The sequence below is a fragment of the Callospermophilus lateralis genome, chromosome 6 (genome assembly GCF_048772815.1).
Source record: "Callospermophilus lateralis isolate mCalLat2 chromosome 6, mCalLat2.hap1, whole genome shotgun sequence".
NCBI lineage: Eukaryota > Metazoa > Chordata > Mammalia > Rodentia > Sciuridae > Callospermophilus > Callospermophilus lateralis.
In genome coordinates this window covers 9,965,936-9,993,480 of record NC_135310.1, presented here as the reverse complement: position 1 = coordinate 9,993,480, position 27,545 = coordinate 9,965,936, and the positions used below count along the sequence as shown (strand labels likewise).

Sequence of the window (27,545 nt, the reverse complement as noted above, 5' to 3'; positions counted from 1 at the left end):
TGAGGTGGGAGGATTGCTTGAGCCCGGGCATTTGGGGACAGCCTGGGTAACAGAGTGACACCCATCTCAAAACAAAACAAAATAAAATTAGGAAGCACTAAGAATGAATCTGTGCTGAGGAAAGCTTACGCATTTGGAAATCTGGAGGATCTGCTTTGGTTGAGTGGAGATGTGCAAGAAGGACGCGGTGGGCAGGGTCAGTGGTGGAAAGGATTGATTGGGGCATCTGTGTGCTGGAGGCTTTGAAAGAATGTGCAGGAAAATTTTTAGCAACTTTCTTTTCTAAATTAAAAATTTAGCAGTGGATTTAGGAGTAAGGGGTAAATTACCAAAGGGTTAATTACGTAGTTGCTGATCATATGCTGTCACTGAGTCTGTAGTTAACCCTGCTCCCAGAGTGCACCAATAACACAGCAGGGGAGGTAGTCTTGTCACTAGATTTTTTGTTGTAGTTTTTTAAGTTGTAGATGGACACAATACCTTTGTTTTATTTACTTATTTATATTTATGTGGTGCTGAGGATTGAACCCGGTTCCTCACATCTGCAAGGCAAGCGCTTCACCACTGAGCTACAGTCCCAGCCCCGACTAGATTTTAATTTAAGGTGCTAGTGCAGTGGCAGCTGAATTTCAGGAACCAAGAAGTAGAATTTGTGAGTGTGAGTTACTAGTGGGCTCCAACATTTCACCATCAGGTTCTTTTTTATTATCTTCTTTCTTCTTCCTATCCACCCTCATGACTATGATCTGATTTAATAGCTAGGAACTTTTTTTTCAATACAGGATAATGGTATTAATAGTTCATATTGTTCAATATGTATTTATATGCTTAGTGATGAACTCAGTGAGGGAGAGGATAGAGATGGAGGAGAAGAGGATCCTAGGGGAACCCTGTGCAACCCCAGAATCCCAGGCCTGATGTGTTCCTAAGGCAGGAAGTAGGAAATAGTGTAGCTGGAACTTTAAGTCAGTCAGTCAGCTTCCAGATTCTTGCTGCTCAACCACTGCTTGCTTTCCAAGTTTAGTGTTTCACCTAAAACAAATGTGAGGATTTAGTTTATGTAACATGACCATAGTGGATGCATAGTTCTCATTACATGTTTTATCCTCGTTTTTAACCAAAAGGCCGAGAAAACAATCAGTACAGGTTAAAAATATTGTCAGAAAGCTTGAACTTTGATTATTGGATTTATAGGCTCATAGGCTGATCCTGCTTTCTCAAGTGGTGTCATGACTCATTGATAAGGGAGGGCAGAAAAAACACTTATAGGATTGTGTTTAAAGCTTACCACTTTAATTTTTTTGTTTGTTATTTTTCGTTATACAAGACAGTAGAATGTATTTTGATAGCTTACCTTTTTTTTTTTTTTTTTTTTTGAGGCTAACTCATCTTTATGTTGATGATTCTTAGGCTCATGTGAAACTCATAACCTGTCTTTGGGAAATCTGGTCCAACTTTGTCATCTTTCCTGTGGAGAAAACAGAGGCCCTAGTTGTTGAGGGACTTACCCAGGACATCACTGGAACGTGAGACTGAGTCTCTTTCCTTTAAGGTCAGAGTGGGTTCAGTTGAACTGTGAGCCCTCCCTTGGAATGTATATTCTTTATATGGATAGTGCTGTAAATGAAAACTAGGGGTCTAGTTGAAATAAGAACATTAAGATGCTAAAATGGCCTCATCAAGATCATGGATAACTTCCAGGTAGCCATACCTGATGTCTTCATCCACCTTGGCCTCTCTACAGGGGTTAGGATTTCACTCTTGCTTGGTTTTCTCCTCCCTCTCGATTCTTTGTTCTCAGACTTATGTGCTGGTTCCTCCACTTTTACCTGATGTGGGATGTTGAGATTCCATTGGGTTCATTGCTAGATCCTTTCCTGCATCTTCATCCTCTCCCTTGCTGAACTTACCACTTTCATTTAATTTTTTTGTTTGTTATTTTTGGTTATACATGACAGTAGAATGTATTTGGTAGCTTACCTTTTTTTTTTTTTTTTGAGGCTAACTCATCTTTATGTTGATGATTCTTAGTCTCTAACACAAACTTGTAAAGTTCAGATTCAAGTGTCCAGCTACTTATGGACCCTGCCACTTGAATGTCATTTAGACATTGCTAACTTAGCATGCCAAGTGGAACCTATTCCAGGGCTCTCTAAATCTGTCATGGCAGCTTCCCCAACCCATCCCATTCTTCTGCTCAGTCATTGCCACCACCAACTGGGAATTACTCACAGCACTAGATGGCATTATATTGAGTTTGTTGTGTGCCAGGTACTGCCTTAGAAGTATTACATGAATTAACATAAAATTGTCTAGTTAGTTAGATAGAATCATGAGGTTGATGGTAATAATAGTAATGATAGTTATAATTGGTTATGAAGCTCCTAGTGTGCACCAGGCACTGTTTTAAACATGTTATGAATACTCATGCATTAAATTCTCACAGCAAATCTACAAGGAAGATACTATTATTTATAATCCCTAACATAGGAAACTGAAGCGCACAGAGATTCAGTGACTTACTTTGTCTTTCAGCCAGTGAAGAGTGAGGCTGCACATATAACCCTGGCAGAGCCTGAGTGTGACCACTGCTGTGTTACTTGATTATTCACATTTTACAAAGTAGTGATCCTGCCTTTTCCTCTCCCACATCTAGTTCATCCATGTTCTGTTGATTCTAACTCCAAAACATACCTCCAGGCTGCTCTGTCTGTCCTCTGTCTGGGAAGAATCTTGTTCAGCCAGCACTGGCTCCCACAGCTTCCTGCCTGTGCTTTCTGCTTTGACTGTCCTCCTGATCCACACTGAAGCAGTTCTGAGCCTGAGAGGAAAACTGCAATAATTCAGCCCATCCTGAAATGCACTCAGAATAAAGTAAGCTCCTTTCTGTGGTCTCCCAAAGCCTTTCCTAAGTGACCCCTTCCATTTTCTAGTCTTTTCCCATATCCTCAGATGTGTTAAAGTCTTTGCTTCCTCTTAGGCTATTTATTATTTCTTTCTTTTTGTTGTTCTCCCCATTAGAATATAAGCTACCTGAGGGCTAGAGCTCAATGAAGTTGAAAGAGAGTAAGCCCAGGTTAAATTTTAGGCTGCATTAGAACCTGACATTTCCTGTTGGAAAATGTGTTCTGATTCTTTAGTAGATGAATCTCCATCCTTGGTTCCCTGAGCTGTGGAATGCTTGCACACTTCTTTCCCTTCTTTCACTTTCTGGAACCACAGGCTACAAGAGCCCCAGGACATTTGCAGCTGCATTTTTTGGGGAGGGATACCAGGGATTGAACTCAGGGACACTGGACCACTGAGCCACATTCCCAGCCCCACCTAGAGCCTAGAGACGGTTTCACTGAGTTGCTTAGTACCTTGCAGTTGCTGAGGCTGGCTTTGAACTCTGGATCTTTGAACTCGGCCTCCTAAGCCACTGGGATTAAAGGCATGTACCACCATGCCTGGCTGCAGCTGTATTTTTTTTTTTTTTTTTTGTTCCCCTCCTAGTCCCAACCACCTTCCTCCTGTGGCAAGGGGTACTAATTTCTGGAGAGGGAGACCAATACTGTGTAAACCCTGGTGACAGTTCTGTAGACAATAGAAGGAAGTTGCCAGGGGAGGGAGCCTGGGAAGGAGCTGAGCCTCAGAGTGGCCATTCCTTGCCTGGGGCTATTCCTTGCCTTCAGACCTCAATCTGAGTCTCACCAACTCAAATCCTCCTGGCACTGATCTGCCAGTTGAGCACCAAGCATGGCCAGCCCATCAACCTTATCATGGCTGCCAGGATTTTTTGTAACTCTTCTCATGCCTGCCATAACCCACTGCACCTCTGTGTCCCCAGGGATTCTTCTGAAACCAGCTAGATCTACACAAGGTTAATGGCAAATACTTTTACTTTAATTCAGCAACCAAACCTGTCACGGTGGGGTTTAATAAAATGCATCATAAAAATTCCTGTAGTAAGCAAAAAGATAAGTTTGGGCTAATATTAGCTGAATTCAGTGGCACACATCTGTAATCCCTGCAATTTGGGAGGTCAAAACAGGAGGATCATGGGCTCAAAGCCAGCCTCAGCAACAGTGAGGCACTAAGCAACTCAGTGAGACCCTGTCTCTAAATTAAACAGAAAGAAGGGCTGGGGATGTGGCTCAGTGGTCAAATGCCCCTGAGATGACTCCCCGGCACCCCTGCCTCCAAAAAGGGCGGAGAGCAAGGGCTGTAGCTCTGTGGTAAAGTACCCCTGGGGTCAATCCCTGATACCAAAAAAAGGGGGGGCTCATACTAGTTAACAGACAATAACTTTTAAATTAAGGTTTTATTTGTAGTTCTGTTATGGAGGACAGAAAATCATCAAGTTATTTAAGATCCTGTGACTTCCAAAGAAGTGTCATTATGTGAAAGTATTGAGTGTGGGTGGGCCCCTACTATGAGATGTAGAAGTGTATACTTCACACATACTTTCCAAATTGGAGCACATTATCTCTTACTAAGCACAAGTAATGATTGTAATAAACCAAGGAGACCTTCCTTATGAAGCAACAAAAGCAACATGTTCTTAGTTGACAATGGAAGAGTAAACATGACCCTGATTAATGGCTGGAACCAATTGTTCTCTCTTCTTGAGCTCATAATTTATAGAGGTAACAGTAAGTCAGTATAGAGGTCCCAAGTCAGTGTCTTTTTGCCATAAAATCCTTTCCTTCAGCACTCTATTTGTTAATTTGGAACAGTTGGGAAGCAGTGAGTACAAAGCAGCACTTCCTTCTCTGGAGGCCTTCCAAAGTGTTTTTTTTTTTTTTTTTTTCCTTTGGGATGGGATCTTTCTGAGTTGCCCAGGCTGGCCTTGAACTCCTGGGCTGAAATGATCCTCCTGCATATATCCAAAGATTAGAGCAACATCATCTATAGATTAACTGGGAAAGTTTATTTATATTAGTTTATTTATATTAGGACAGCCACAATCAGGGATTAGCCTTGTCCACATTGGTAAGGAAAGCACTTACTGTTGCTTTTCCAACTCTTGGGAACACTCAATATTGGTTGTGTGCGTAGGTGTGACTTGATTACTTGATTACTCTGACTCTTTGGGGGCCTGGAGTGTAAGTTTTGGCTTTTGTGTGGTATGTTACTCTGCACTTTAAATATCAGATCTTAATACTAGGACATTTTGGGATGATTCTTGAACTGTGGAGATCAGTGATGGAGATAAAATACTAAAAATACTAAAATACTCTAAAAATACTCCATCCTGTAACAGTATCTGTGTGTACCAGAAATTTCTATTCTTTTTATGGCAAGAGTAATTTTTGTGGTCTTTCTACGCCATCTCAAGCTTGACTGGAGGCAACTGTTTTCTTCTCTTAAGAGACCAGCCCATTAATGCCCATCACCTAATCCCTGGAATTCTTTCCACTTAGGTACTTTGGCCTGCTGTACCAGAGCCAGGCGTTACTGGGTGTTGGATCTCTCAGGAGAAGTCAGAAGTGGATATAGGCTTTTTTTCTCTTGTGCTGAGTACATCATTACAGATGCAGAGTGTCACCTTTAGGGGATCTTAAATCTGATGCATGTCATGTTCTTTGTTTTAGACGAAGTATTAGGGAACAGTAGGGTCATTGTTTCCATAGCTCCTTTAAGCTGTCTCTGTAGCTCCTGTCTCTACAGTGTAGTATAGTATGCTGTGGTAACAATATAGGAAAGAACAAATCTAGCACTGTGTCATTGATATAGTGCATTTTGGAGAATTTAGAAGGGAAATATAGAAGAAAATACATTTTTCAGTAATATGCTTTAAATGTAAGATGATCCAGCATTTCTCAAAAGATGTTTTATTGTTATAGCTAAAATGTTATCTTTATGCTTATGTTTATCAAATCGATTTTTAGTTTTTTAGTTTTGTTTATCTTATTTTGTTTATTTTTTATGTGGTGCTGGGGATCGAACCCAGAGCTCGCACATGCTAGGCGAGCGCTCTGCTGCTGAGCCACAATCCCAGCCCACCCTCCTGGATTTTTTGTCTTGTTTCTTCTTCATCCATGATGTAGCTGAGATTGTCAATACAGTGAAATGAAACAGACATGGCAGTTACAGATTGTTCTGCCATTTTTGTAGATCTTTGAGATGTACATAATATCTGGAGCTTATCACTCCAGGCTTGCTTAGCTTGCCTGTGAGGTTCTCAATGATTTTCCTAGCTCTGTGATCATCTAAGATTTAAAATTTGCCAATGTAACCATGCTTCACTGTCACAGTGAGAAACCTTTCAGTGACATTGGAGTGTGGCCCATCAAGAAGCTGGTGTCACCTCTCTTCTTAGCACTGTTGATGCTTTGAGAGTGTCAGCCAGGGTGTTTTGATAACACCTGTTGTCTAATTTGAGAATATTTTTATATCAGTTTTTTTCTCCCTTATACTGGGAACTGAACCCAGGGATACTGTACCACTGAGCCACATCCCTAACCCTTTTTAAAAAAAATTTGTGACAGGATCTCTATAAGTTGCCTCAGCTTCCCAAATACCTGTGATTACAGTTTGTGCCACTGCATCTTGTTAAACTATTTTTCTTCTTGATAATTTTACCAATAAAATTTTATTACTTTATTTTAAAAATAGATTTCAGGGGAAATCTTCTGGGGAGCCTATAATAGCTCTTCTGGGGAGCCTATAATGCAGGACACTATGGTGATACTGGTGAGAGTGAGGATGTTGAGATATATCACGACTTCTGTGTATAGATTGACTGAGTGAAGTTAGCATTACTTTACAGAGTCTTCCTGTAGAACTAGAATACTTGGCCATAGTTTTTGACAAAATGTGGAATTTTTGTTCAGAATTTCAGTCATATTTTTTTGCTTTTATCTATCATCTAGTTTAAACTTTAAAAACACACTGTTAAATGTACATGGAGGGGGCTGGGTTGTGGCTCAGTGGTAAAGCACTTGCCTGGCAGCTACAAGGTACAGGGTTCAATCCTCAGCACCATATAAAAATAAATAAATAAAATAAAGATACTGTGGCCATCTACAGCTTAAAAAATATGAAAAAAATATACATGTAAACTGTGTTAGTAGTTATCCTGATTGTAGCTCAGGTATGGTGGAAAGCAGGTGCGTTGTTTTCCGTTCACCGCCGTATTCTGATTGTAACGTCATGGGAAGATGGTACTATCAGGTTTGGTACTAATGTGTTTAGAAGATACTTTCTAAGTTAAATTTATATCAGTATTCACTTCATGAGAAAAGTCTTTAACACATGGCTAAGTCTTACAAAAATTGATGTTTAACTTTAGATAATTATATTAAAGAAATCTCCTCCTCCAGGCCAGTATTTTGACATTAGTTTTTTTTCCCACTTATTGGGAAAGTGTCTTGGCCTGTCTTCTCCTCCTCCCCCAATAGAGGTTCTCATATCTCTTCCTGAGATAGACGGCAGACCCATTCATTCTCTTCCCAGAAGTCCTCAGAGCAGCCGACAGCTGTGGACACTGGACACTCATTTGAATTAGAAAGTCAAGGCTGAGTTTTATTCATAGTTTCTATACCTTAACGTTAGCACAGTGCCTAAGATGTTAGGCACTCAGATGTTTATATAGTGAATGAGCAGGCAGGCAGATGGATGGATTAATATGTTTAATTGGTCTTTATTTTTTTTAATATTTAATTTAAAAGGTTATGAATAACAGTTATTTTGTGTTGAATCTGAAGAAAAATCATCACTAGACTTCATGCTCCCAATTCTTCGGGCAGGTGACCAGGGAATGGATTTTTGTTCTCCAGGTTGAGCTGCTGAATGCTAGGTTTATTCTGAGAAGATTGTTCCTGAAGGCAGGAGAAAGAAGCCACATACCATTTGTTTTCCATGCATTTTACTGGTATTGGAGATATAATTCAGACTTTGGGCTCCTAAGTTGAAATTAGTGTTTTAATTTCACTATACTGAACGGTCCTGAATAGTGAGATTATTTTTCCTGTTCTGGTTTTTATCTTTCCATCAGCCTGAAGAGATGATAGGGACAGGTGGCTGGTTTTGAACTCGTGATCACAGGTTACAGGGAGGCTGGAAAATGCTTGCTGAGTCTTAGGGTCTTTATCTTGCTTATTAGCTAGTCTGATCCAGTCTGTCTTTTGAGGAAGACGGGGAAGGGTGTGTTCTCTTGTTCTGTCCATAGCATATTTTGGAGCTCATTACTCTAGTCCTCAAAACCCTGCTTTCATCAAGTTACCCATTAATGTTAGTTTTTATTTAGGTTTGTTGTAGAAAGCAGTTGTAATTCCATTTCTGTACTTGTGTGAGATGGTTTAGTCATTATCTCTTGTACCATTTTATGGCCCTTTTGTAGTTATTCATTGGTGAAATTTTTAAAAAGTTCAATACTAGAAAAAATTTTGTCTTTCCTGCATAACTAAGCACTTTCCTCATTTCTGGTAGTAAAATTTATGTAAGTCATCTTGTTTCTTTTCTCTGATAGCAAGCACACTTAAAGCCAAGGTTTTTTATGCTTAGTGTTGATTTTTTTTCTTGTTGTTGTTGTTACTAGGGATTGAATCCAGGGGTGCTTAATCACTGAGCCACATCCCAGTCCTTTCATTATTTTATTTTGAGATGGGGTTGTTTTACTAGGTTGTTTAGGGCCTTGCAAAGTTGCTGAGGCTGGTTTTGAACTCGTGATCATTCTACCTCAGCCTCCTGATCAGCTGGGATTATAGGCATAGGCCACTATGCCCTGCTTAATGTTGATACTTTTGCCGTCTTCTTTTCCTTAACTCTTTTTTCTTTTTAGGAGTTATTATAATGTTTCTTTTGTTTTGATTTTTTAAATAAAGTGCTTTAGATTTTTATAAATAATTTCTACTAGGTTGATTTAAGCAAGAGTACATATAATTATTCACTAAGCATTTATTTTGAGTTAATGCTTATTCTGTAACTTTTCCCCACCAACTCCCATTAATGTTTCTTTCTTATTTAGTCCTGGGCCAAGCTGAGTATCCAAATTTAGGTACACAAATACTATTTTATTTAAGATATTAAGGTCATGGTACACAAACTTTAAGGAAACAGAACTTATAAAAGAAACAGTTCTTCTAAAAGCTAAATTTTTGAACGATGGATATTAATCCCCTTTTAGAACCTGGATGCTATTATAAGTTATTGCCCGAACCCCAAACTCATGCTTATTACTTCCAGCTATGATCATAGCCCTTAGTTGAAGGGTGGCGTAAGGGAAGATTTGGGTCATTTTCCTTTTCCTTGCTTCTCAGTGTCTGCGTTTTTTGGTTAGAGGTTAGTATTTCCTGGGAAGAACAGCTACAATATTGAAATTCTCTAGTCAATTTTCTCAGGTTACATTATGCATCTCCCTGGGGCACATGGTGGTCATGAGTCAACAGAATTTTCCAGGACACTTAATTTTTGATGACTTTACAGTAGCATAGCACAAGTGATATTTGTTTCTAGATATTGAATCTCTACTTCATTCATCTCATTTCCTGTGTGTGAGGTTTCCTGTGTGTTCTCTTTTGCTTGTATTTGATTTAACTTAGATGTTTGTACTTGTGCATATTTCTGGTGATTTACATATGAAAGTGATAATACTACATTTAAAAATTAATAATAATTTTTTTTAACACGGTACTGTGCTGGGGATTCTACCCTGGGTCTTGTGTATGTTAAGCACATACTCTACCCCCATGGAATTACATTTCTGGTTCCAGTTCTGTGTTCTTAAACTATCTCCTTTATTGGTGAACCTGCCAGTAAAAGTAATCATATTCATGTACTTACCAGCCATTCTTCAGAACACTTTCTGTAGTGTAGACTAGTCTCTTTATCATTAGGAAACAAACTTCTGCCCTTTGTCTTTTGATCTACAGATCTTTTCTTGCGTTTCTGGGTCCCCTCCTTTCACCCTGTTCTGGACTCACTCTCCTGTTGACTTCTTTGACTGCTTAACTGGTTTCAGTTGGTGCTTGTTATCTCAGGGGATGGTTTTCAAACTAGCTTGTAGGTTGAAAAGTAGACTCCTCCTGGGAATGAAGCTAGCAAAATAATCTGGAAAACTTCTTGCTATCAACAGTTAGAAATACTGGAAAAGATAATAAAGATTTTGAGAGAAATCCAGAGGTGGAGAAAAAGAGAAAGAAGATCAAGTGTTCCTGAGAAAAGAGGGGAGTGAGGCAGAGAGAAGGTCTGAACCAGTTGTGGGCCTGAACCCTGAGAGCCAGGACTGGGTTTCAGTGAGGCCCGGCAGAGGCAAGGCTGCAGAGCAGAAAGCCAAAGGGAGCAGGCTGCTTCTTAGCTTAAAACTCTCTTTTTGCTTAAAAGACGTCTCTTTTGAAACTTTTGGGTTCAGGATTTGAATTTATGCTGCTATTGTGGTCTAGAAAATCCCAAGCTCTGAATACAGTTGTTTTAGTTTAGGATCAGTATGGTGGAGAGCACCTGTGCAATGATTAAGAGAGACACAAGATGAAAATATTTTATTACAGTTTGGAAGGTGGAGGCTGATATTCGGTAGGCCTCCGGGGCAAAGACTAGAAGTCAGAGAGCACATGGAGAGAGGCAGACAGACACACACACACCCCAGCCAACCTGGGGGCCAACAACTTTATTGGGTCCAGGGCATTATCCAGTCAGATTTCCTGAAGGGAGGGAATTTTAATCGGTGGGTTTAAAGTATGAGGAGGTCACACTATGACTGAGAGGTAGTCACTGCCGCATATTTGCACAGTTCATGAGGGCTAGTGGGGTCCATCAAGTAGACTGTCTAGCTGTCCCACAGAGAGTTGGTCACCAGGAGAAAGTTGTATAAAGCAGATTACTGGATTGACCTCACTGAGGAACTAGGAGGAGGTATAGAAATGGAAGCTTGTCAAAGGTGACAGCCTGCTTCTGGTGTGAGAAAGTGCAGATTCTATTTAAAATGGATTTTTAGGCAACCTAAAATTATAAATGTTCACTACACTAATCACAATGCTTCTGAGTTGGAAGCACCCAGGGGTATTGGCAGATATAAATACAAACTCTTTTGGAAGAGTGTCATCTTCAACCCACTGATGAAGAGCTCTGAAGTAGGAGCTAACCATAAAAGCATTACTAGATGTCTAAAGAAATGAGGCACCATAGATGAGAATCAGCGGTCATTTGTGATGTGCCATTTGTTTCATTCTAAAGTGTGTATTGATTACTCATTATATACTAGATTCTATTGTCAGTGCTAGAGTTATGGCAAAACATCGTGTAGGGAAACGAGTATTGGGGTCTTGACCAGAGGGTTTGGTACATTTGGCTTGGAGTTCTGCTTACTTCATGGATCATTGCCAGAAAACTCTAGGGTTTTCTGGTGCTAGTTCAAAAACCACTGATATGTATCAGTTCATTTATTTTGCAGATGAACATATTGAGGCAACAATGGCTAAGTAGCTTTCATAAGGTATGAACTTTAGTTTCCTTGTTTGTAGAGTGGGGATAATGTGTCTCATGGTGTGCTGTGAATAAGAAAGGTTAAATGACCCATCAACTGCCACAAATTAATCTCTTCTTCCTTCTCTATCCCCCTTACTAGTCCCAGACAGTCCAAGAACTCAGTTCTCCCACTCTGCACGCGGAACGCTTTTCTGTTGCTGGCACCATTCCTTGGGAATGGTTCAAACCCAAGCAGTCATGCACTTTTACTTTTCATTGTTTGGTTATTTCACATTAGTTTTGCCTTTATGATAAAGTGTGAACTACTAGTTCAGGGACTAGATATTGTGTTTTTATATTAACTTGATAGTACCTAGTTTTGGACTGGTCACTTGGTAGATGTTTTGTGGTATTTGTTTACTATTTTTTGATTAAGCGAAGCTGTGCCATTGTAATAAGGAAATGAAAATATATTTTTTTTTGCTGGCTATTTATGATGCAGACACCTGTATTCTGTTCTCAGTCCCTGGTTCCTTTGATGATTCCTCCCTTCCTGCTGCAGTTTTACTCACAGTCCTGGCATGCTCTCATTCTGGGCCAGGCCCCTTTGTGAGAGCTTCTTACCACAGTGGGATGGTGTGTATGCTGGAAATTGTTGAATAGCCCACAACCACTTTGCATAGTTCTAAGTACATTAGAATTGATAATGCTGGTCCTTCAGTTAGCTTTGTTCCTCTGAGGCTGTGCTGTGCCCTGCCCTTGGCCTGTGTGGACAGTATGGACATGCTCTCTGTGTCTCTACCCTGCCCATCTGTTGACTGAAGGTCAGGCCCTTCTGCTTATCATCAGAACTAGGAAGAGGTGACTTGGAACTCATTCCTCCCATAGAACCTAAGTGTGGCTGGGCTGTAGCCAGGGCTCTATTTGTTGGTTGGCTGCTTTTCAGCTATCCATTCTAGTCCTTTCCATATGAAAAATGAAAATGCCAGGGGATTATTTTTGTAAGTAAAAAAGATGGCAGCAGATGTGAAAACAGATTTACTCATCATGATGTAAATTTGCATTTTGTTTTCATTTTAGTTTAACAATATGTAGGTATTCACGAAAATATTTGGCTGTAAAAATTAAGAAAATTACAGACTGCTGTTATCTGTTATAATTCATTTAATTTAGTTTATTTTGGGGAAAAAACCTTCAAATTCAAAGTTACAAAATTACTGACATTTATGTTAGTTAAGCTTTAAAAATTAAAATAATAATCCAGAAGACATTTTAATTAGATTTACCATAATCAGTTTTACCTTTCTTTGTAAATGTATTATAATTTTCAGGAATATGGACTTTGGTAGTAGGAATATTGTGAAGTTGTTTTGCTTTATCTTTTATATTCTTTGACAATTTTGTTTGTGTTCCTTTTTAGTAAACTGCTTTATATTTCCTGTGTAACCAAGAAGATTTTTTCTTTTTTCTTTTAACTACAGCTAGCCTGTTTACATGAGCTAGTTTGAAATTTTTTTATTACTCTGTGTTCATGCAGAGATCTTTATTGCTAGTGTGGATCGTGCATTTCAATGTGTCCATAGAGCCTGTGCACTTAGCCACCGACATTGGCAGGAACCTAGGATGCTTTTAGTTACTTGGAACTCTTCAATTGTGATAGTATTAATTAAGATATATTTTATTAAAAATCATGTTCAAAGTATTTATTATAGTGTTTTAGATGACTAGAGCTTAGCTTTTTAAGAGCCCACAATTGTTATTGCAGTTCCCTTGTTTTTTTAATCAGAGCCTTATAATCACACAAAGTATTTGGGTTCCTTTCGACAAAATTATACATCCAAGGAATTTGATTTCAGTTCCCATTCCACCCCCCCTTTCTCCCCTTCTCTCATTCCTCTACTGATCTTTCTTTCACTCCCTTGTTTGTTTATTAACATTTGTTTTTTAGTTGTAGGTGGACACAATACCTTTATTTTATTTTTATGTGGTGCTGATGATCAAACCCAGTGCCTTAGGCATGCTAGGCTAGCACTCTACCTCTGAGCCACAACCCCAGCCCTGTTTGTTTATTTTTGATTGATACTTTCTACATATACATAAAGATGAAATTCCCTTTGATACATGTACCACACATGAGAGAGAACATTTGACCCTTGATTTTCTGAGTCCAGCTTATTTGGCTTAGCATGATTTTCTCCATTTCCATCCATTTGCTGGCAGATGCCATTATTTGATCCTTCTTTATGGCTGAGTACAACTCCATTGTGTATTTATGCCACATTTTCTCGATCCATTTATTTACTGATGGGTATCTGGGTGAATTGTGCTTCTGTAAACATTGTAGTGACTGTTTCCTGATAGTATGCTGGATATCCGTATAGTTCTTTTGGATAACTACCAAGAAGTGGGATAGCTAGTTCATCCAATTCCTAGGTTTTTTGGAGTCCGTACATGCACTTCCTTTCTTAATTAGAAGTTAGTGACTACCTATCTGAAATCTACCTGTACTTTCTCATTCCATGTTATTTCTCATTATGTGGGGACACACAGTAATGCTTTTGGAAAGGGCTGACATGTTGGCTTCTTCTATATTTAATGGCCATTCATTCAGCAGATATTTATTGTATTCACTTTTAGGTCAGTGGTTAAGTGCCCTGGGTTTAATCCCAGTACCAAAAAAAAAAAAAAAAAAAAAAAAAAGATATTCACCTGTATTTCTGCCCATGGCAATGAAAAGACATTTCCTAAAGTTTACTAGCCATTCCATTATAAAGAATACAATTTATAATATTAGGAAAGCATTAGCATTCCTATGTAGGGTCCTTCATTTCTACGGGAGAGCATTTTTAACTACATGTATAAATAAAAGCACTTTTATCCAATCTAATTTATATTTACTAAATACCTAATGTATAAAACTGCTTGCTAGCTATCTTGAGGAATAGGCACTTAAAAGTTTTTATCCTTAAGTGGTTCTCAAGTTAGCAGGGATGATAGGGACTCAAATACCTATGATATGGTAGAGGATTGAATGAGCAATTTAAGAAAGACTGAAAGTTTTCTTATAAAGACTAAAAGAAGTCCATGGCTAGTAGGGAGGACATGGCAGGATTTATGGAGTAGGTAGTTTTGAGGCGGGTCTTAAAAGACTGCTAAACTTTGGTGCAAACATTACAAGGATTAGCTTGGGATTTGGTTCAGATGGTAAGAGTACTTTAAATTTCTATAGAGGACAGAGGTGGTGAGACAGAAAGACCACTCATAGATGGCCAGGAAAAGGATCTTGGATAAGAAAAGGAGGAAGAATTAGGAAATAAAACTTCTGTCCACAGTTATTCTAGCCACAAGGACAGTTCTTTAATAGCCCCTAGACACTACTAACACCCCCAAAGGTACTACTTCTTGCTCTAATAGACTGTCACCTCCATTCTTGTGCTAATTAAGGCTTAGCAATCACTTTTCTCCAGATTTGTTGAAAATAGAAATGATTGGCCCTTTTAAATTGTATATTCCACCAGTCATCTCTAGGGACAGATCAAGCCCATTAAAAACCCTAGATAGCAGACACCCATTGGCATCCCTCTCTTGGGACCTCCTCCCTCTTTGGGAGCTTTGCTTTCTGTTACTCTAATAAATTCTGTTACTTTACACTTGCTCTCACTCTTCTTGTGTCTACAGATTTCATTTTTCAGATTTATTTATAAGATGAGGAACCCATCTACCCTCTGCAATCTAGTAGGAGATAATGCTGCAAAAATAGACACAGGCCCATTCAGTGCCAGACTAAGGAGAGTGTTCTTAGGCAGTGAATATGGTCAAATGATTTAAAAAAAAAAAACACACATTTATTTATTTATTTATTTTTAAAAATATTTTTATTAATTGTTGATGGACCTTTATTTTATTTACTTATTTACATGTGGTACTGAGAATTGAACCCAGTGCCTCACACATGCCAGGCAAGTGCTCTAGCTACAACCCCACCCCACTTTTTTCATTTTTCATTTATTTATTTATTTAGTTGTAGATGTACACAATACCTTTCTTTTTTATTTATGTGGTGCTGAGGAATCAAACCCAGTGCCTCATGCATGTGAAGTAAGCACTCTACCACTGACCCACAACCCCAGCCCACTTTTTTCATTTTTTAATTCTTGTTTTTATCTTTATTATTTCCTTTCTTTACTGTCTTTGGGTCCATGTTATACTTTTCAGTTCTCTTCTGTTGACCATTAAGCTCCTTAATTTATAGCATTTTTTCTTTTTAAATGTGAACATTTAATGAAGACAATTATCTGCAAAATACTGCTCTTGCTGTAGCCTACAAGTTTTTTTTTTTTTTTTTTTTTTTTTTAGAGAGAGATTTAATATTTATTTTATTTTAGTTATCGGCGGACACAACATCTTTGTTTGTATGTGGTGCTGAGGATCGAACCTGGGCCGCATGCATGCCAGGCGAGCGCGCTACCGCTTGAGCCACATCCCCCGCCCTACAAGTTTTGATATAGAATATTTTAATTAATATTCATCCTTTTATTTTTACTTTATTTTTTAGGGGATTGAACCCAGGGACTTAAACTTGCTAAGCACTTATTCATCCACTGAGCACAGTATTCAGTGTTTTAAACTTTGTGTTTTGTTTTTTTTTTTCAATTCACAGGTTTTTATTTAGAAGTATGTTTTTAAAGTTTGTTTATTCTTTTCCAAAATATGAGCTTTTATAATTAATATTTTTGTAATTGAGTTTTTAACTTAATAGTTTTATCTTAATATAGTCTGTGTGACATTTATTTTTAGAAATGTGTTGTGATTCATTTTATGTGGTAATTTTTTTTTTTTTTTTTTAGTTGTAGATGGACACAATAATTATTTATTTATGTGGTGCTGAGGATCCAACCCAGTGTCTCATGCATGTAAGGCAAGCATACTACCACTGAGCCACAGAGAAAAATAGGCATTCTCTGAATTGGATACAAAATTCTGTTCATATTCAAGACTAAGTTTGTGAACTGTGACATTAGCATCCTCTAGATCTTTACAGTTTTTATCTTTTTTTAAATACTTATTTTTTAGTTGTAGGTGGATACAATATCTTTATTTCATTTTCATGTGGTGCTGAGGTTTGAACCCAGTGCCTCGTGTGTTCTAGGTGAGCGCTCTACCACTGAGCCCCAGCCCCAGTCCCTACAATTTTTATCTTAATCTTCACTAACTATTTTATCTTAAATAATTGAGATTTTTGGTTGAAATTTGCTTTGATGGTGGAAAACTCATTTTTCCCTATCAGTTTTTGCTTTGCCTATTTGAAGGTTTTTAGATGTTTATCACTTTGGAGTTGTGGTATGTTCTATGTGAATAGGAGTATTTAAAACTGTAGCTCCCTTTATTGTGTCTTAACTTTTGCCTTAAAATGAATCATGTTCAGCTCTCTCAGCTTTCTTTTAATTTCTGTGTCATAGCATGTCTTCTTTTTCTCTTCTCTTATTTTCCAACATGATCTTAGGTTTTGTCTCTTGTAAGAACATGTAACTTTTTTTACTTTTTAATAATCTGGTACTTTTAACTTGCAAGTACAGGTCTTTAACCATTAATATTTTGTTATTACTGATATATTTTAACTTCTGCCATCCTTATTGTTTTCATGTATTCTTCCTTTTGTTTCTTTTTTTCTCTTTTCAGAGGGTTGATCTGACTTTACCACATCTTTCCATTTTTCCCCTCTACAGTGGCTTGGAAGTTATATACTTTGTTTCTAGTCTAAGATAATCAAGTATAAAGTTAATGAGTATTTTAACTACTTTTCTGAAACAATATTGGCCATAGAGTACTATAGCTCTCTCCATTCTTTTGATCATCACATCATTGGTGTTTTTAGTTTTCTATTTTCCCTCCCTAACAGCCACAGCCTTGAGATAAAGCACATGTACTAGAAACTGGCAGTCTGGTTTGAATCCTAGTTCTGCTACCTACCAAATGAATAATGGGCAAAGTATTTGACATCCCTGCACCTCAGCGTTCTTATATGTAAAATGGATGATTAAGGGCCTTTTACATGAGAAGTATAATACCTTTACAGCTGTGCATGTCAGGTGACAGGTGACTTATGGAAGGGTAGGCTGCTGCTTTCTTTTATCACTGTTGTTACTGTTTCTTGAACAAAGTTTAATTTCACCTACATGTCTAACCATTTCTTTTTATATTTTCTTCTTCTAAGACTTTCCTTTTATTTCCTTCTACTAAAGAAGATTTTTTAGATGCTTTTTTGTTTTCATTTATTCTGTGAGGTCAGCTGGCTTTAAAATTAGCTTTTGTTCTTTAACAAAGGTCTTACTATTTCACTCTTAATGCTTAAGACAGTTTTTCTGGGCATATAATTTTCTTTGTTGTATGTCCAGAACATAACTGTATTTTCTCACAGTGTTTGAAGATATTACTTAGTTGATTTCTGGTTGTCAGTGTTGCTATTGAGATGTCTCTGATCAGCTGAATTGGTATTCCTTTGTAATGACCATTCTTCCACCTTTGGTTTCTTCTAAACTCTTCTCTGTGTCTTTTTATGTGGTTTTGTTACCAATTGCTGAGAGCTTTTTTGCTCACTTCCAATAAAAATCAGGAAGAAGTGCAGTGTGGCTCCCTTAGAGTGACCAGTTCTAAGCTGTGCATGCTGGCGGCTTTCAGGCCTTCAGTTTTGTATTGGCCGTCGGCGCCTCTCCTGGCAGCAGGAGCTAGCAGGGGCTGGCAGCTCTGCAGAACTCTTAGAGCAGCTGGATCCACAGCCCCTGGCAGCTTTCCATCACTCTCTGCTGTCCTCAGCTTGGGCTGCTGGCTGCTTTCAATGCCAGCAGCCTTTAGTGCTACCAGCTCAGGCTGCTCTACTCAAGATTGAAACCACAAATAGCCAAAATGTGACCACCTGAAAGAAGTTTTATTAGAACATACACTGCAGCCCAAGGGGAAGCGGGTGCATAGACTGTTCCCATGGGGATGTGGGAAAGGCTGTTTGTGTAGACCAGGAGGCAGGTGCACATACGCACAAGTGTCCAGTTAGCTGAAGACTCTGCTTAGTCCTGACTAGGGGAGGTGCTCTGCAAGGACCAGACTGGGGACAACTGAAGGGTGGAGTCATCCAGAAAGGCTGCAAGGTGAGGCCGTCTGGGGTGGACCCTTGACCAAAGCAAGATGTCTTGGAGTGACCACAGTTGTCTTATGTAGCTGTGGCTTCCAGTGAGGCATTGGGGGCAGCCATGTGGTTGTCAGAGATGGAATAATAAAAAGTATCTCTAGGGGAGTGTTGGGCCCTTCTCTTCTGTCTCAGTTTTACTAAAATATGCCCAGTTTTGAACTTCTTTTATACTTATCCTAGTTGGTGTGTATTTGACTTCTTGTATCCATGGATTTTTCATCTCTTCTGGCAGATTCTGTCATGTCTTCAGCTGTTTCTTTTCCATTCTCTCTATTCTGTCCTTTTATAATTCTAATTAGATCTGTCCCCCTTAAAGTGTCTTAATGCTCCTGATTTCTCTTTTATATTTCTGTCTCTCTAAACTTTTCTACTTCAAAAACCTTGATGGACAATTTTTTGAGTTACTCTAAGTAGGTTATTAAGTTTCCTCTTTAAGGGCTGGGGTTGTGGCTCAGTAGTAGAGCACTCGCCTAGCACGAGGGAGGCCCTGGGTTCAATCCTCAGCACCACCTAAAAATAAATAAAGATGTTGTGTCAAACTAAACTGAAAAGTAAATATTAAAAAATAGTTTCCTCTTTAATGCATGTCTCATGTACTGCATTTTATTTCAGTGATTTAGTTTTCTGTTATATAGTTTTATTTGCTTCTCTCTGGTCATTTTATTTGTTTGTTTGTTTATTTAATATTTATTTATTTGGTACTGGGGATTGAATTTAGGGACACTGAGCCACATCCCCAGCCCTATTTTGTATTTTATTTAGAGACAGGGTCTCACTGAGTTGCTTAGTACCTTGCTGAGTTGTTGAGGCTGGCTTTTGATCCTCCTGTCTCAGCCTCCCAGGCCACTGGGATTACAGGTGTGTGCCTCCTCCCTGGCTTCTCTGGTTGTTTTAGATAGTGTCTTGCTTTCTAATTTCTTTAAATACTTTGAATCTAGTTATTTTAAATTCTTTTTATGTTTCTCCTAACATCTGAAGATTGGGGATCTAAATTTATTGTTTCTACTAATTGTGGTGACTTATTTTGTAATATATTTATTTTTATTTTTTTTGCCTGTGAATAGATTTTGTTTGAACCTCATCTGTGGGAATCTTTAGGTCCTAGATTGGGAATGTTTGCATGCAGATAAGATGTGCATTTGCTTTGACCTAAAGCTAAGGGTTTCTTAGATCCTGAGACAAGGTGAGCCTCTGAGCTCTGCTCAGTATGTGACTCAGGTTCAATGCCTCCCCCTCACAAGATAGGACAGAGTGTGGCTATTAATAGAGTGAACAATAGTCTGTTTGCCCAGGACCCAGGGGTTTACTGGCATGTGGGATTTGTGTAATTAACACTGAGACAGTTCTGGGAAAACAGTGATGACTGGTCCGCTAGTTCTGATTCCAGTGCTTCTGTCTGTTTTTGTCTTCTAGATGACCCTGGCTTTCTCTGTTTGGGTGTTCTTTCCTTGGAGATTTCCCATACTTCCCTGCAAGGCCAGCAATTGAAAATTATTTGTTGTAATTTACCCAGGATCTAGTTATTAGCAGGATCTGGCCCTCTGAGGATCCTGGAAGTGTAAAATATAGTTTCATTTAAGTTAATGAAAATATCTTTCCATGTCATTCCAGTCTTCCATGACTTAATCATCAGTGCTTTCATAGTATTCTTTTCTCTGTCAACATTTACTGAACTAATATCCATTTTGTACAGCTGGTTTATTCCAGATTTTTCCTTTATAAAAATGCTGTGGTGGAAGTTCTTCTACTTAAAACTTTGCATAATCCAAGATTGTTTCCCTATGATAAAACTCTCAAAGTGGAATTGATAAAATAGAAGGTTTATAGCATTTTAATTCTTTTTAATTACATCACCAGATTACTCTTTTATTTCTCCACACCCTGTGTAACACTGAGTATTATCATTTCTTTCAATCCTTGTCACTTTGATAAATGAAATTCATTCTCTTATAATTAAGGCACCTGACTTTTGATCCTAGTGAGCCCCGTATATGGTTTTTTGGAGTTGGGGCATACTGGGTGTTGAACTCAGGGGCACTTAACCACTGGCACACATCCCCAGTCCTTTTTTTGCATTTTATTTAGAGACAGGGTCTCACTGAGTTGCTTAGGGTCACACTAAGTTGTTGAGGATGACTTTGAACTCCTGATCCTCCTGTCTCAGCCTGCTGAGCCATTGGGATTACATGCATGGGCCACTGTGCCTGGTGGCATAACAGTATTTTAATATCTAAGTTCAGGTGTAGATTCACTCTGAGAAGTATCTAGCTCCCACTGTCTTTCAAGTGAGTAATCAAGCTGTTTGTCTTGTAATCTCCATTTCTTCCTTTCTCAGTGCAGATAATTAGATGTTTGTGCTCTTAGAACTGACTTGAAATCTGACACGAAAATTAAAAAGGGAGTAACTTTTCTGAAAATGTACCTCTCTGTGGCTTTGTGAACATGGCAGTGGACCCATGGCCTTCTCCCTTAGATTCTTTTACCTATACTACCCTTCCGAGAGGCCCAGGCTCTGAATGGTTGATGTAGATTTAGTCTGTGTTTATTTATTTAACACAATGCCTTTACTTTTATGTGGTGCTGAGGATCGAATCCGGGTCCGCCCGTGCTAGGTGAGCGCTCCACTGCTGAGCCACAATCCCAGCCCTAGTCTGTGTTTATTATTCCCTTTTCTTTAAAAAGTTGTTGGAGGTGATGTGCCATACTCACTACCTTATTGAACACTGAGTAAACAGGGTTCTGGTGGGATTTTCAGATGGTGTAAGAAGTAGAGTAAAACATACTCTGTGTTTAGGAGTTTGTGTTTTAGTAGGATAATTAAATGGAAAAACAGCTTTACCACAAGCAGAGAAGACCCTTGCCGTGTAGTCTGCACATGTGCTCAGGGGGTGTGTATGCCGCCTCTGAAGCAGCAGGTGGGGTTCTGAATAAGGCAGAACTTGTTGAGGACTGCAAGCCAATAGGAAAAGGGATTTGATGTCCCTCAATTATAGTAAGAATGTATCTTTGAGTATTCCTGGCTATAACCCTCTCTATGTATATTAAGTTATCTGACTAGCACGTTTTGAGAAGAGGTAGAAAATGATGGTACAATAAGCATGCAGAATCATTATTTCCTTATGTTTGTAAGTACCCCATGACAAGTGATTGCTGAGAGAATCCCTGCCTTAAAACGTGAGCATTGAAGGCAAATTTGAACCAGCTTCTAGGCAGCTGTTAAAACTGATTAGGAACTAGATAGAACTGCCTTGGGCTCAATGGATATTTGTGGGTTCTGGAAAATTCCCCCAAAGAAAAGGGTGACTAACTAGAGGCAGGTTATTGTAATTATTTAAAAAGAAATGCAGAGTTCAGGACTTTTTGCAGTCTGTGGGTAGAGGCGGGGCAGCAGAGGGAGGCCTGAAGACTACCATTCCTTTTCCCAGCAGCAGAACTGTGAAGTCAGCCAGCCATCCACACCTGTAGTAGATAGCTAAAACAGCAGTCACTGTCCCTAAAAATACGCTGGGTTGTGTTTAATTCAGATCACCCAAACAGGAAAACAATTTTTTTCCAGTTTCTTTTTGTCAACTCCCTAACAAGTCTGCAGTCAAATGATTAAACTTTAGGGCATTAGAGTATTATATTCAAAGTTTTCTACTGTGTATTTTTTCCTGCTTTAAATTTATCTGCCAAGATTTTATATTTCCCCCCATAATCTATTGTACAACTTTTACTTTTCCTCTCAGTCTTGTAACAAATTCTTAAACTTTTATTCTTTAGAACAAAATAGGACCTCATTCTGAATTTTTTCTCATATTTCCAATATTATGGTTCATGTATTTTTTTGAAGATATCTTCTTGAGAACTAAAATAGCATCTTTGATGTTCAATTGGGATAATTTAGATTGGAGAGAGTATTCAGTATGTAGGCTATACTAATTTAAAAAATATATATTTTTTAAAAATAATTAGGAGCTTTCTAAAATTCCCAGAGGAATAATGCCTAGAATATTTCACAGCTTGTTAAACTTGCTTATGAAAACATTCTTAAATACAAAAGCTTATTTACTCTGAGATATTCATGTAGGATAGGTCCTGAAGGTTGAAGCAAGCATCCATAACTGCCACTCAGGTGGAGAAAGAGGAGTATAGCTGCCTCCCTAGCAGAACTTCTGTGCCCCACCCTGTCACTTCCCTCACCCCTGCACCACCCAAGACTGCTCTGCTCTTTGTAATATTTTCCTTGCTTTAAAAAATTTAGTTATACTACCTGTGATTTCAGTCTTAATTGATAAAATCACTTTGGCCTGTTTTTGAAGTTTATATATAAATGGATTTACATTATAGGCACATATTTTTAAGTCTTTTGCTCAACATTATATTTAGGAAATTCACCAGTTTTGCTCTACATAGTGTTCTTTGATGTTGGTATATAGAATTCTGTTGTTTGACTATACAACACTGGGGACCTTTGTGGTGTTTTCAGTTTTTGGCTAATGTGAATGATGCTGCAGTGGATAGTTTGTATGCGGGACTTATGAGGAATAAGTCTGGTGCACATCCCAGGTGTGGAATTGCTATTTGCAGTGTGTTCACATCTTCAGTATTATTAGTTGATATCAAAAATTTCCAGAGTGGTTGCATTCTTACAGCTTGTAATGAATATCAAAGATTATATCCAAATTATATAAGTGGAAAATATCTTCCCCAATTTATTTTTATCTCTGATCTCTAATATTAACTCATGACTTAAATAATAAACCAAAAACACATTTTATTACCTCCCATAGTAAATGGTATGCATGTTGATGAAAAGTAGAAACCACATAACACAAAATAAACTAGTGAAAGTATCTCAAGTTAAAAAGCAGAGTACTTATTTTGTTGAGAGACCAGAGAGCCAGAGAACAAATGCAGTACAGGGTTCTTTTGAAGAATAGATATTCAGTTAAGATTTGTTGGTTGATTAACCCAACGTTATCCATGCCACCTGTAGGATTCTTCTTTTCTCTGCCATTCTGTCTCCAAGTTGTACTTTTCCAAACTCCAGAGCTCTTGATTTGTCCATTGGTTCTGGGCAGCATGGGGGATGAAGAGTGGGAGGCATCTTGGAGTACTACTGACTGCCCCTCCCAGGGCACTGATTCAGTCAGGCACATGCATTGTTTGGTTTAAGACTGTAATCTCCTAAAAGCAGGAATGGGTTTTTCAGTGACTTGTAGAAATGTTCTGCAAATAAGCTATAATTACTGGAAGCAGGTTTGGGCCAGAACACCGTTCCAGTGACGAGCCTCCAGGCTTTCTCCTGGGCCTGTGTTGCCACGTTCAGAGTGGAACACAGAGGAAGATTTACTTTCGGTCTGTGTTGAATGGCTTAATGTATATAGTTGCTTTTAAAAACTATCTGATTTTTTTTAATTGAGGTGAAAATATTTATCTTTGAATTTACTTTTTGTGCTATTTTAAGTGCATAAGTCAGTGCACTGTACATTCTCATTGGTTTTCAACTATTCATTTCCAGAATTGTCTTGTGAAACTAAACCTAAACACCCTGTAAACACTGACTGTCCATTCTCTCCTTCCCTCAACCGGGAATCCACCCTTTCACCAGTGAGATTCATTCTTCTTTTTTTTTTTTTTTCTTTTTGATAATGGGGATTGAACTTAGGGGCACTAGAACACTAAGCCATACCCCCAGCCCTATTTTGTATTTTATTTAGAGACAGGGTCTCACTGAATTGCCATTGCTGAGGCTGGCTTTGAACTCATAATCCTCCTGATCCTCTCCTCTCAGCCTCTGGAGCTGCTGGGATTATAGGCATGCGCCACAGAGACAGGCAAGAATCATTCTTTATGAATCTGCCAACTTTCAGTCCCTCGTGGAAGTGGAAGTGGACAGTATTTGTGTTTTTGTGCCTGGCATACATATTTCGTTTAGAGTAGTATCCTCAAGGTTTATTTACTTTGTAGGGTGTGTCAGAGTTTCCCTCCATTTTAAGGCTAAATAATATTCCCTTGCATTGCATTATATTTTACACACTGTATTTTGTTTATCCCTTATCCGTCTGGGAACACTTAGATTGTTTCCACTTTTTGGCTCTTCTGAGTCATGGTGCTGTGAACATGGGTGTGCAAATATCTGTTCCAAGTTTCTGCTTTCAGTTGGTTGGTTGCTTTTAAATTTTTTTTGTATCAACCCCCCTTACTAGTGTAAACAGTCTTAATTATACCCCAGGAATTATTTAATCATTTACTGTCCTTGTTTTTTCAGTAGAAAATAAGGCAAGAAAAAACGGAGAGGGCTGGGTTGTGGCTCAGCGGTAGAGCACTCGCCTAGCACATGTGGGGCCCTCGGTTCAATCCTCAGCACCACATAAAAGATATATATATATATAAAGGAAGCAAAGTGTTTGACATCACCCCTTTGCATTAGTGGCAGCACTGAAGTTGGCTGCAACCTTTCAGTAATGAGGATGTTATGACTGTGACTTTTTTGTTAGTTTTTTGTATACATTTTCTCCTTTGAGTCATAAAAAGATAGCATTTTATTTTTTCTTGAAACAGCTGCCATGTTTGTCTAGCACAAATGATGCTTTATAATTTTAAGATATTTTTAAAGTTTGGTTAGAAATCATAATATATGTAAAATGAAACACTTTGAGCTTTTACTAAAGATGATTTTTTTTTTTTTTTGGTACCAACGATTGAACCCAGGTGTACTTTAACCATTGAGCCACATCCCCAGTCCTTTTTTGTATTTTTATTTAGAGACCGGGGATCTTGCTAACTTGCTGAGGGCCTTGATAAGTAGCTGAGATTGGCTTTGAACTTTCGATCTTCCTGCCTCAGCCTCCAGAGCCTCTGGGATTATGTGTTGGCACACGCCCTGTACTACTATAGAGATTTATCCCATGCATCTTAATATAATTATTTAAGATTTTACATGAAGAAAATTAGATATCAGTGGTTTTCAAACGTTTTGGTAACAAGGCCCCTTTATACTTACAAAAGTTATTGAATCCTTCAAAAGCTCCTGTATATGGTTATCTGTTGATATCTACCATATTAGATGTTAAAACAAAATTTTAAAATTTACTAATTCATTTAAAAATAACACATTAAGTGTTATGTAACTATTTTGATGAAAAGTCACTATTTTCTAAAATATAAAAATTATTTGAGTATTATTTTACATTTGGCAGTTATTTCTAATGTCTGACTTAAAGATGGCTGGATCCTCATGTTTGCTTCTGCATTTAATCTTTTGCAATATGTTGTTTTTGTTTTGTGAAGAAAATCCAATTTTGCAGATATATAATAGAAAAAGGAATGAGTATTTTAATAGTTTTTAGATAATCATGGAATATTTTTCTTTGATATTAGACCCAAACTCAACAAGTTACAGTTTCTTAAAGTTTAGTTACAATATAGATTTTGAAATATATCAATGAAGTTTTCATACTTGGTAATATTAAAATCCACTTGTTTCTTGTGCCTTCAATGAATCTTTTACTCAGGTGCAATTTTTGTCACCATCACTGGTCATTTAGAATATATTGGTTTACCAAGGATGTGACTCTTCCAAATATTGACATGGCATATTCCATTTTGTGTTGCTATAAGGAAATACCCGAGAGTGAGTACTTTATAAAATAAAGAGGTTTATTTAGCTCACTGTTTTGTAAGCCAAAAGTCCAAGATTGTGTAGACCCATCTAGTTGGCCTCTGATGAAGGCTGCTGGCTGCATCATAACGTGGCATCTGGGATCACATAGCAGAAGTGTGTGTGAGAGATCTCATGGTAAGAGAGGAGGCAAGAGAAAGTGGGGAGGGGCCAAGCTTTCTCCTTTAGAGCAAGCAACCTGTTCTCAAAAGGAGCTTAACCACTCCTGGGAATCTAACCCACTGCGGGAGACCTGCGTGAATCTCTCTGCAAGGGTGATTATGACCCAGTCACTTCCCACTAGGTACCACCTCCTAGTGATCTTACCACCTCTCTGGACTGCCACACTGGGAACCAGCTTCCAGCACATGAATCTTTGGGGGACAAGCCATATCCAAACCACAGGAGCACACAAGGAAATAAGAAATGCAGAAGAAAAAATTCACATTTATTAGTATCACCCCCAATTGGGTGAGGAATGTCTTTAAGTTTGGGGCCTCTGTCAATAGTGACAGGTACTATTTTTTCAAAAATTATGATTTTAATTTGAAAGCTTTCTTTTTCTTTTTTAAAAATATTTTTAGTTACAGATGGAACAATACCTTTATTTTGTTTATTTAGTTTTATGTGGTGCTGGGGATAGAACCCAGGGACTCACACATGCTAGGCAAGTGCTCTACCACTGAGCCAAAACCCTGGCCTCAAAAGCTTAGTTTTTATGGGGCAACAAATCTTGTTATCTGTTTTCCTTAAGGTGATAGGCTCACTTTGTTCGTATTCAAGAAAATATCTGTCAAATACTGAAGTCAGAATTACTATAATTCTCATTCAGTCTCTTTAGTAAACCTGCGTACTGTGAAAAAAAAATGCATATTGCAGCTTAAACTATTGCAAAGGTGCTTTTCCTTCAGATTACCAAGTACTTCAGTGGTCTTTAGGAAGTGCTTTATTTGCATGTATTATTTTAGAACAAAGACTATTAAAAAACCATGAACTCAAGGGTCAGTATTTAATCATAATATTTTTTACTGCTTCCAGGTGTGGGGGCAGGTACATGTAATTCCCAGTTTACAGGGAGGCTGAAGCAGGAGGATCCAGGAGTTAGAGACCAGGCTAGGCAACTTTGTGAGATCTTGTCTCAAAAAATCCAAAACAAAACAAAAATGTTTTCATTGATTGAGAACATTGGTAAATGAAGCTAGCTTTAAAAAGAAAAAGAAACGTGGACTGCTGGTACTCCTCTCCTTTGATTTGTGTTAGAGGGAGCAGTTTGACCTTTGTTGTTTTGTAACATCAATTCAAATATCAACAAAGGGAAAAGACAAAGAA

At 38.2% G+C, this 27,545-nt stretch overlaps 1 protein-coding gene across 6 annotated transcripts in view; it reads left to right on the top strand.

Annotated features, from left to right (window-relative positions):
• Positions 1–27,545, top strand: part of Tulp4 (TUB like protein 4) — a 223,355-nt gene that overhangs the window by 30,071 nt on the left and 165,739 nt on the right. The gene's annotated exons all lie outside the window — the stretch shown is intronic.